This window comes from Medicago sativa, chromosome 4, assembly GCF_051527215.1.
Source record: "Medicago sativa cultivar Bolivia chromosome 4, Bolivia_mono, whole genome shotgun sequence".
Taxonomy (NCBI): domain Eukaryota; kingdom Viridiplantae; phylum Streptophyta; class Magnoliopsida; order Fabales; family Fabaceae; genus Medicago; species Medicago sativa.
Window position 1 is genome coordinate 31860204 of NC_140752.1, and position 11570 is coordinate 31871773.

An 11570-nucleotide genomic window follows, 5' to 3' on the forward strand; every position below is an offset into this window, starting at 1 on the left:
AAATTGCTATGTTTCGAGAAAACTAGAATTACAGACTCAAATATAGAAAACATTTCAAAAGTCTTGAAATTGTAGGCAATCGTTCTAATACTCCTCCTTTTTTATGCTATTTCCTACTAAAATAAACTGAAAAACATGCTAAGAATAACGTAAGATAACCTGTCATCACAACCCCAAACTTAGACTGTGGCTTTTCCTCAAGTAACGAAAGAAAAACATAATTTATTCTTTGCTTTTTTCAGGAAAAACACACCTTTCCGAGAGTTGTGCTTAAGAATCATTCATCACATTTATAGCAGAGCAACAGCTAAACTTACCGCTATACATTCAAGCGGGTCTGGCTTGGTGAAAGTAACCTTTATTGTCAGCCATACTCTTTTATGTGATACAAATATGTATCTCCTAAAGCCATATTAGGGCTGGTTGCGACATTTGCCCACTCCAGTCGTCACATGAATGTACCTTGCTATAAATTTGAAACAATTCTAAACAGACAGTCAAGTTAAAGTTATTCACACACTAGGAGGACTTTGAGGGTTATAACTTGGCTTAGGTTAAGGGTGGATATAATTTAGGAAAGTAGGATAATAAAAGAACTTGGAGTTAGTTCACTAACCTAAGGATTCCTAATAAAACATCAATGCACTGCCATCATTCTTTCCATGATTCAAACAATATGGGTAAAACAGTAGAACTATTTGTCTTTTTATTTTGACAGAAATATACTTTTTTAAGAGTCCATTTTTGGCTCTTGATTTTTTTCTTTTTTCTATTTTTTTGGGTGTAGATCCATGGTCATCTACATTTTATTTTTTTGACAAATGTGTTGTACTGTTACCCCACCCCAAACTGAAGATGTTGATAATTCCAAAGAGCAACCCCAAACTTAGTATCAAGGCATGTGCAGTCATAAAATTTTCCTATCTAACTCTAAGTGAAATCAAACAGGGTTCATGTAAGTGCAGGACTGTGACATGATTTGTCACTAATAAAGAAAAGATTTTTTATTCGTCTGGAGGCTCAAAGTGTTTTCACAAAGGATAATAAGAATATAATAGGGTGGCTTGAAAGGCTCTAGGTACCAAAGAAAAATTGCCTCGTGCGTAATATAACCTTACAGATCGTCCGTAAAGAACAGCCGCAAATTCAAGCAAAAATAACATTCATATTGAACACTCATAATATGTATTGGAAATATTTAAGTATCTACCAACCTAGAATGGATATGGAAATATTTGGCTCTGAATCTCACCGGTTATGCTATTCGAAAAAGAGTAGGTGATTTTATAAGCACCTTCACTAGCAAGCCCTAGAAATTTACCTTATGTAGCAGACGAAGGAAACTATTCTCTTTGAATGTATGGATAAACTAGCCTCTGCCTTAAATGCTTGGAATGAATACGTAAGACTAAAACAAATTTAAACATAAAAGGAAAGGTTGTAAATGTAATTCAAAAGAAATAAAATTTTGTAAGAAAATAGTTGAGGGTTAGTAACAGAAAAAGAAATGAAGTTGGTTGGTCAGATAATCTCAGTTTAGCGGAAAATAAAATGCAGAAAATAAAATGATGGGTTGCCTCCCATTCAGCGCTTCTTTTACGTCTTGAGCCCGACGGTTCCCATGGGTTGCCTCCCATGCAGTGCTTTATTTAACATCTATTAGCTCGACGCCTCGATTAAGGTGGATTAAATGAAAGAAATAACACATCATCCTTCTTCTTTCTCTTGTTAGGAAGGAACTCCGTTAACTTTGTAAGAAGAATTAAGTGTTCCCATGCTCCAATCTTTGCTTTTCTGGAATATGTACTTATCCTCCTCAAGTGACACTGAGACTCTTACTGCAAATGAGTCTTGTTTTGAGTCTCTAATATCACAAAGTTTGCTGAAGCTTCTTCTTCTTGCACTACTACGTCGTTCACCACTTCATCTAGATTTTTGATTGATCTGATGTCGTAAATCCGCAAGTCACGATTTTATCGTAGTAATAAAAAGAGTATCGTTACGATAGGGAGTTATTTGTAAATTTTGATTTTCTTTTAGTAGTGTTTAGCTGAAAGATTAGGGGTTTGTGGTTTTGATCGGTTGAAAATAATAATAAAAAGCGCCTTAGGATTATTGGTTCATCTTAATGACAAATCTTTCACAAACCAAAACCCTAAACCTAAATCTTATGTTGGATCTATTTTCTAAAGACAAGTTTCTCTGAGGCTTTTCATATCTCTTTTCGGTCTCAATGAATGTATTTCAATAACAACCACGCCAATTCTCATGGTTGGTCGTAATTGAAACCTTTTAAGAACGAAACTTTACGGTCTCAAGGTTTACTAGACTATTCTCATGTTTCGTAAGCCTTGTCTAATCTCACATGTCCAATAATAACCTTCATCTTTCAATCCTTCAATTAGTATTTGAAATATGAATTAAGAACGGTGAGATTAGATTAGAAAATAGATTTACATAAAATTAGGGTTCTAGGCTTGGTTTGATAGGGATTAGGTCATTAGACTCATCCAACAATCCCAAGACAAAGAAGTCTACTCACTCATGTTCATCGTAGACATAGAGATGGAGAAGAAAGACATAAAAATAAATAACAAGAAAATAAACAAGAACTTTTATTCAAAGAAATAATTGTCACTTAAAATTCCCAAGAACAAAAGATGATGACTTTGATTAATAGAAATAGTTGTCACACAAAATTTCTAAGAACCAAGGTGGTTTTACAAGTCTGATGGCTCCTCTATTTATAGCTAAAGGAGCAGCATAAAATTGCACTAAATCGGGATATAGAATTGTACTAAATCGGTATATAAATTTACACCAAATCGTAAAATAAAATATACACCAAATCGGACAATAGAATTGTACCGAATAAGACAATAAAATCACACTAAATCTTCCCAAGTGCCAAGTCTTTGAAGCAAAACAGCAAAAAGGGGGAATGGCATCGTGCACGGCCGTGCCTGTGCAGGCAAGAGCCGTGCCTGTCTCTCTGGATTTTGCATTGTTGAACAACTTTGGAGGCACAATTTGGTTCTTGTCAGGCACGGCTGTGCCTGATATTTTTGCATAGGATCTTCATATTTTTGGCCTAAATCTGCTCCAATCATGCTCTAGATCCTTCCATTCCTCAACCATGCTCAAAAACCTTTTCTTTTGCTCCAAGATTCAATCTTTCACCATATTTGTTCCTAAAATTAAATAACAAACAATTTGAAGTACTAAAGTTCTAAAAAGAAATTAAAAACAAATAAAACTAAAATCAAATAAAATAAAATAAACACCTAAAAACACTAAATTATTGACTTATCAAACTCCCCCATACTTGAATCTTTGATTGTCCTCAAGAAAAAGACATAAACATTAGCAGCATTAACAAAATTTAACATGTGACAATACAATTAAGAACTTTTGTCTTCTCCAAGGCTTTGCTTTTTAGCGTACACTAATCACAACCTCAAGTATTTCTTATGAACCTATTCAACCCAACAACAAGTTTCAAGTGAGTGTATGTGTGTGTAGTCCAGCTTTTTCTTGCTCCTGTGTAAGAGATATTATGAGGAAACAGGTTCTAACCTTAACACTAAACCAACCGAGAAAAGTTCTTTCTTCATTTCATATAAAAGAGGTGGGAATTATTTATGATCATTCGATCATTCAACATTTTGAGTAAGAAGGAATTACATAAGCTACTTTTTGTTTTTAGGATGATAACATCTTCCCGTGGGAAGTCAGGTAGTGCAGCTCCTGCCCCCCAAGGTCAATGATGTCTCCTTATAGATATATTTGCTTCTGACCATCTTGATAATCAACCTAGTTTTAGGCATTTGATCATTTTAATGTCTTGGTGACCAACCATTACCGGTTTCTTTACGGTCACTTATTATTTATTTTCAAGTCTTTTCTTCCCCACACAAACTTATACTACTTTTACTCTGAAAACTTTTAAGGGTCAATTTACCACTAAAGTTAGAACGTACTCCTTAAAATACCTACCTACACACTTACTCAAAGACTGCAACTTTGTGCTTTTCTCAAAGAGAATTTTCACAATAAAACATGTGCGGGTATAGCAAGAACACTCAAAACACAAGAAATTATTTTCATGTACAAAAACAGCCATTTTGGAAGAGACTTAAAAAATTTTATGTCACATTACACAATAAAAACAAGCTGCTTGCATGCCTTTCGCAACAAAACAAAACAAAAAATTAAAATTCAAGGGAGTTCGAAACACTACGACACTTAACATTTTATTGACCCCCCATACTTGGGTAAAACATTGTCCTCAATGAAACAAAAAGAGAAAATTGCAAAAAATAAAAGAAAAAGGGAAAGCTCACAATTTATTGTGGACCCTTTGGAGGATCTTTTATGTGGCTTTTCTTCTATTAATCTGCAAAACATAAACAAAGAAAAGAAAGAAAGAAAAAATAACATTAACCCGTGGGTTGCCTCTTACGCAACGCTCTTTTAACGTCATTTGCTTGACGATCAAAGAGTTTATGTTTCTTAATCTAGGTTACGTAGACCATTGTGTGCAGATAACGTTAAAGAACATTCTTTCACACAAAGATTAATCACATCAATCATACATCATGAATCAAAAATACAGGGACCCTTCATCAAATTGGCAATTTCATACTCTATCTTCTTAACACCTACATGAAAAACTATCTTACCATTCTTAACATTAATAACAGCACCCGCAGTAGCGAGGAATGGCCTTCCTAGAAGGATTGGAATTTTGGAATCCTCTTCGATGTCTACTACCACAAAATCTACCGGGATATAAAGTTTTCCCACCTTAATGGGGATATCCTCAAGAACTTCGGCCGGATAGATAATGGAGCGATCGGCCAACTGCAAGGTCATCTTAGTGGGTTTCAAATCACCTATACCAAGAAGGACAAGAGCAACAAGCTAACACTACCCCTAGATCACACATGGCTTTTTCAATGGTTTCCTTCCCAATCACACAAGGGATGGAAAAACTACCTGGATCATTGAGCTTTGGAGGCAATTTCTTTTGTATGACAGCACTACATTCTCTTGTCAAAGCTATTGTCTCATTATCCCGTGTCTTTCTTTTCTTTGATAAAATATCTTTCAAAAATTTAGCGTAGAGAGGCATTTGAGACAAAGCTTCAGTAAAAGGAATATTAATGTATATCTTTTTCAGCATGTCAACAAACCTTTTAAATTGTGCCTCCAAGTTAGGCTTAGCAAGCCTTTGTGGAAAAGGAATTTTATGAGGTGGTGAAACAATTGGTTTATCATTCTCTCCTATGGCTTTCTCACTTTGAGGTTTTTCGCTCTCTATCTCACCCTCAATTGTCTTGGTTTTCACAACGAGGTCCTCTAATTGCTTACCATCCCTAAGTGTAATAGCATTTTGAAATTCTGGCACGTTAGTCTTAAGATGTTCTAAGAGATGTTTCAACAAGAAACACAGGAAACAGATGTTGAATACGATGTTTAGAACATTAAGCTAACCAACATAATAGAACAAAATAACAGACAAAAAGAAAAGAGGCACAGAGAAATTGTTAACCCAGTTCGGTGCAACGTCACATACTCTGGGGGCTACCTAGCCAGTAAGGAAATCCACTAGTGTAGTCCGTATTCAATAGCTCTCAGCAAACCACGTTTGCACTATATGACCTAGGACCTACCCATCTAGACTTCAATCTAGGAACTCCTAGATATGAGATCCCATCTCACTCCCTACAGTCAACCACAACCCCTGTGATTATCAGATTACAGACTCAATCAAATCAGATGAAGTTACCTTCAAAACATGACAACTAACACCTTGTTTCACAACTTCGGTGTAGTACACAATCTACCTACCTCCTTGCTTAAAAGCTTCAGAGGAGTGAACAAGTTACAACTCAAAGCACAGTCCTAAACATGCATCAAGATGATACACAAAAGGCTCACAATACAACAGAACTAAGCTTGCATCGACAGATACAAGAGTAGAACTCACAAAGACTCAAAACCTAGATAAACTATATTTCTAAAAATAATGTCTTGAATAATTCTTTAGGTCTTGCAGCCTCCTCTTTATACTGAAGCAAACGCGTCATCAACTCCATCAATCAGGCTTCAGATCACACCAGCGACTTATTACTCAATCAACATGGTCGGATAAGGAAACTCCTAAAAAGTAGGCACATTAAAAGTCACATTATCATCACCTTAAAAAACTTTCCTAAGTCATTAACATTCCCTTAGGAAATCACATCGTTCTGATCTTCTCATAACTGCACACGGTTTTGACCAACACATGTTGGCGTGGATTCCTTCAATCAAGCGAACGCGTACGTAAACATAGGCAAGGCACAGAACGCACAGAGCAAGCCTGGATGTTGGAACATTGTGTTCCACATCTGAAGTGAATATTTGTTTTAGGTAAAAGTGAAGCCAACATACAAATATCCAACAATCTCCCCCTTTGGCAAATTTTTGGCTAAAACAAATTAAGGCCAATCCAATTAAAATAGAGAGATAACACACGCAACCTTTCCTTCAATCTTCACAAAAAAATCTACCTTGAAGAAAGGTTCACAATCTCAGATTATCAATAGATACCAAAATACAGTTCTTCAGTCATCACACATAGTCTTCAGGACATAGAAGAAATATATTACAGATCTCTGAACCTACTTTCGTAATTTTTCACAAATCATCATATGCAACAGTAGATAGGAGAAACAGGTACCATACTTGAAAAATCAGAGCCTTCCAGCAGTGGACATATAAGGAAAAATAAACTCCTATAACATCCTAAATAGACAGTCAACTGTCACAACACGCTACTTAGAGAAATATAGGAAAAATAAATTCCCAGACAATGTTCAGTAGCTCAAACAGGCAGGATGTTCCAACATCCACAAGAACATTCAGGGACACAGAAGTTTGCTCCCCCTCAAGGAGCACAAACATCATATCTATTACTCCCCCTGAATACATGCATGCTAGGCATAAATCCTCAAACTGAAAAATGTTCAAACTCCTAGTGTAACAAGAGAACATGCATACATAAACACATCTAGAGCAGATACCAGAGTACCAGAATACCAGAAATAGATGTCTCAACATTGACAAGCACATTATCTGCTAGCAGCCACAGGCATACAAACTGATCTTGGCAACATATGAACACACACCTCAGGAGTTCTTCAATCAACATAACAATCACGGCACACACACCTCAGGAGTTCTTCAATCAACATAACAATCACGGCATATCGCATAGATATTTACTCCCCCATTTTAGCCATAAAATATGCCAAATAATTTAAAACCACAAAGAAGTTTTAACAGAGAGACCGATCTTCAAAACATGAGATGTTCAAATCAAGAGTACCAAGAAACATAAAGTGCATTTTCATCTTCACAAAACAATAAGGAAATACTGAAGAAAAGAAAATTCATTCTGCTCCCTCTGAGCTGCTACCGGATTCTTCATCTTCACCTTCTTTGCTCATCTCTTCATTACCAGCTTCTTCACCCTCTTTTCAGACTCGTCCTCATCTTCAACTTCTTTTTCACTATCAGCTACCTCATCTTCTGCATCAACATCCTTTCCTTCCAGAGCATGGATTATGAGTTCAAACTTAGCCTTCCTCTCTTCTAGTATGACGCAGGTGTCCTTGAGAGCAGCCACAATATCCTGTTTAGTCATCAGCCTAGCAGAGGGTACATATTTGGATGTTCCAGAAATGTCAGGAACATGATTGTCTCCAAACAACTTTTGATGAATAGTGAGAAGAGATTCCCTCTTCTTAGGAAGATCAGATGTGGTGACAAGGTCAGGATGTTGGTCTAGCATAATGCTGCACAGCAGGGTAGGAAAAGCTATGGGGAATTTGACGGCATCAGTGTTGGCATGCTTCACAGTTTGAACAAAAATGTACCTACCGTAGTCCATCTTGGTTTTAGTTCCAATGGCATAGATAAATTTTTCCAAACCAGAAGATATCTTTCCTTTTTTGGGCCAAGCTTTTACCTGATTGGCAGTAATCTCCTTGCATACTTAGTTGTCAGTGACTTCCAGCTCACCAACACCTTCTTCATTCACTCCTAAAAACTTGTTGATAATGTTGGGAGAGAAGTTAACACACTCACCCCTGATAAACACTTTCTGAAATTCTTTACTGAGAGGATTATCACAGTCATCTGGAATATTAACTAAAAACTCTTTCACCGGCTTCTCATAGCAATTACCAAGATTGCATACAGTCTTCATGAGACCAGCTTCTTTGATAAGCTTCATCACGACTTTGATTTTTAAGGCCTCCTCACCCAGCTGTCTCTCCACAGCCAGCCTCCTATGGTAAATGTATTTCCACCTTTGAGCAAACTCACGAAGGTGAAAAGAGTCTTTGTCAATGGGCACATTTTCCGCAATCTAAACACTCTTTTTCCCAACAGATTTCTTAACATCAGAGGGGATGATGTTTAGAACATCCTCCTCAACATCGTACTCAGACTCACTTGAAGAGACAACCTTCCTCTTCCTTGAATTACCAACAGCAGTTTTCACCATCACTTTACTCCAACTTTTCTTAGAGCCAACACCAGAAGACTTTGACCTGCTTTTGGGGGTTTCAATCACAGCAACAGTTGTCTTCTTAAGGGTTTTGCTTGCAGAAAGAACAACTTTTCCTTTGTTACTTCTCAACCTTTTAGCCACACTAGCCAGAGGGACATCATCCAGATCAAGTTCATCAACATCAACCACAACATATTTCTTTCCACCAATGCTGGCCACTTGCATGAGTCCCATCAAGTCAATATGAAGAAGTTCAAGTGCTTTAGAGGTTCCTTGATGTTCCAACCTAGGGTGGGACATTCGAGTCTGTTTATCAACCTGACATTCTCCACAAATACTCCTTTCAGTGATCTCCAGTTTGGGTATATCTCTGATTGCTTCCAGAGAAATATCTTTCTTTATTCCTTGCATATTCAGGTCACCTAGTGTTTGATGCCACATCTTTACTTCTTCTACCTTACTCAACAAACACGAAGACGACAAGGCCTTTTCTTGGGAAAGCCACATGTAACAGTTGTCCTTTGATCTAATCCCCTTCATACTTACTTTACCTTTCTTATCTGTGACCAAACACTCGGATTTGCTGAAGTTTACACTTAATCCTTTATCACACAACTAACTTATACTGATTAAATTTGATGTTAGCCCTTTTACTAAAAAGACATCATCAAGTCTTGGTAATCCTTCACTAACAAGATTGCCAATACCAACTATCTTTCCTTTAGCCCCATCACCAAAAGTAACATAACTGGTAGTATAAGGTCTGATATTATCAAGAAATCTATCCACCCCTGGCATGTATCTAGAGCACCCACTATCAAAGTACCAGTCTTCACTGGAAGATACTCTTAAGGTTGTATGAGCTATTAAACATACACACTTTGGTCTCTACACCTTCTTGACCCTAATGTCAACTGGTTCATGTAACTTAGGGTGATTTATCCTAGGATACCCATACAACTTGTAGCACAAAGGTTTTATGTGGCCCTTTTTGTTACAATAGTGATATTTCCAAGAGGCAGATACCTTCTCAGAACTTGATGGTTTAATAGGATGTTGCAACATTTGTTCTTTCACAGGAGTGTCACTAGTTCTAGCTGAAGCTACAAACTTTATTTTCCTAACAGGTTTTCTCTTTTTGTCTTTATGGTAGTACTCTACAGCCTGAGCACAACTACTGTTTTGATGTTCTTGTTTTAAATGTTCATGACAAAAGCCTAAACCATTTGGTTTTCCTGTTGTTTGACCTTCTAACATCTTGTCCAGAACATCAGTCTCAGTGGTCATCATTCTTACTTGTTTTGGGATCTGATCGAGTTGTGAGTTTAGTAACATTACCTCATTGTTCAGCTCAGAAATTTTTGTAAGATGACCAACCCTTTCCTCTTGAAGGTGATTGATGCTCTCTCTCTGCTCCTTCAATTGCTTGGAAGTGTCAGTATTGTTGATATCCTGACTGTTGTAAGGAATGGTTAACTTCTCATGGAACACCTCTCCATCACTAGATTCAGACTCAAGAACAATTCTTCGAGTCATAGCAGCAACATGTTTAGCAGATTCACTATCACCACTTACATCAGCTTCCTCATCATCAGACCAAGAGACAATCATCCCTTTCTTTTGTTTCTTGAGAAAGGTGGCACATTCAGTTCTAATGTGTCCATACCCTTCACATTCATGACATTGGACATCTTTGTAATGGTTGTTCTTTTCATCAGGTCTTTCACTCATAGCATTGCCTTGTTGTTTGTCAATGTTGAATCTGATGTTTTGACCATTACCTTTAGGTCTGTTGTTTACCTGTTTGAGAATCTTGTTAAACTGTCTTCCCAGCATCACCAAGTTTTCTGTCATATTCTCATCATCCATGCTCTCTTCGAGTCCTTCATCATCAGCTGTGTTTGCTGTAAAAGCAATGCCTTTTCCCTTCTTCTCAGACCTGTTATCAACAACAAGTTCAAAGTTTTGAAGAGAACCTATGAGCTCTTCCACCTGCATTTCGGACACGTCTTGCGCTTCCTCAATGGCTGTGACCTTCATGTCAAATCTCTTTGGCAGAGATCTGAGAATTTTTCTTACCAATTTCTCATCTGACAGTTTTTCTCCAAGAAAATCAAACAAATTGGCAATGTCAAGAACATTCATATAGTAGTCATGTATAGTCTCATCCTCTTGCATTCTCAGACTTTCAAACTTGGTCGTCAGGAGTTGAATCCTTGAGCTTTTTACCTTGGAAGTACCTTCATGAGATGTTTTAAGAATGTCCCAAGCATCTTTGGCAACATCACATTTTTTGATGAGCCTGAACATATTCTTGTCCACTCCATTAAAAAGAGCATTTAAGGCTTTAATGTTTGAAAGAGCTAACTCATCTTCAACAGAAGTCCATTCTTCTTAAGGTTTTAGAGCTGCAGTTTTATTCCCATCTTTATCAAGTGCCACTGGATGTTCCCAACCTTTCAACACTGCCTTCCAAGTCCTGCTATCAATAGATTTAAGGAAAGCACTCATTCGTGATTTCCAATAATCATAATTAGTTCCATCCAATAGAGGTGGTCTGTTAACAAACCCTCCTTCCTTGTCCATACTGCCAGAAATACCTTCCTCTGGATCTCACCCTGAAAACAGGTAGGGTGCCTGCTCTGATACCAATTGAAATTCTGGCACGTTAGACTTAAGATGTTCAAAGAGATGTTTCAACACGAAACACAAGAAACAGATGTTGAATACGATGTTTAGAACATTAAGCTAACCAACATAATAAAACAAAATAACAGACAAAAAGAAAAGAGGCACAGAGAAATTGTTAACCCAGTTCGGTGCAACGTCACCTACTCTGGGGGCTACCAAGCCAGGAAGGAAATCCACTAGTGTAGTCCGTATTCAATAGCTCTCAGCAAACCACGTTTGCACTATATGACCTAGGACCTACCCGTCTAGACTTCAATCTAGGAACTCCTAGATCTGAGATCCCATCTCACTCCCTACAGTCAACCACAGCCTCTGT

General features: G+C 37.3%; 2 pseudogenes; both read right to left on the reverse strand.

Moving 5' to 3' along the window:
- Positions 1–4512: 4512 nt before the first annotated feature.
- Positions 4513–5134, reverse strand: LOC146928775 (uncharacterized; annotated as a pseudogene).
- Positions 5135–9451: 4317 nt separating this feature from the next.
- Positions 9452–11149, reverse strand: LOC146928776 (uncharacterized; annotated as a pseudogene).
- Between the last annotated feature and the right edge of the window lie 421 nt (positions 11150–11570).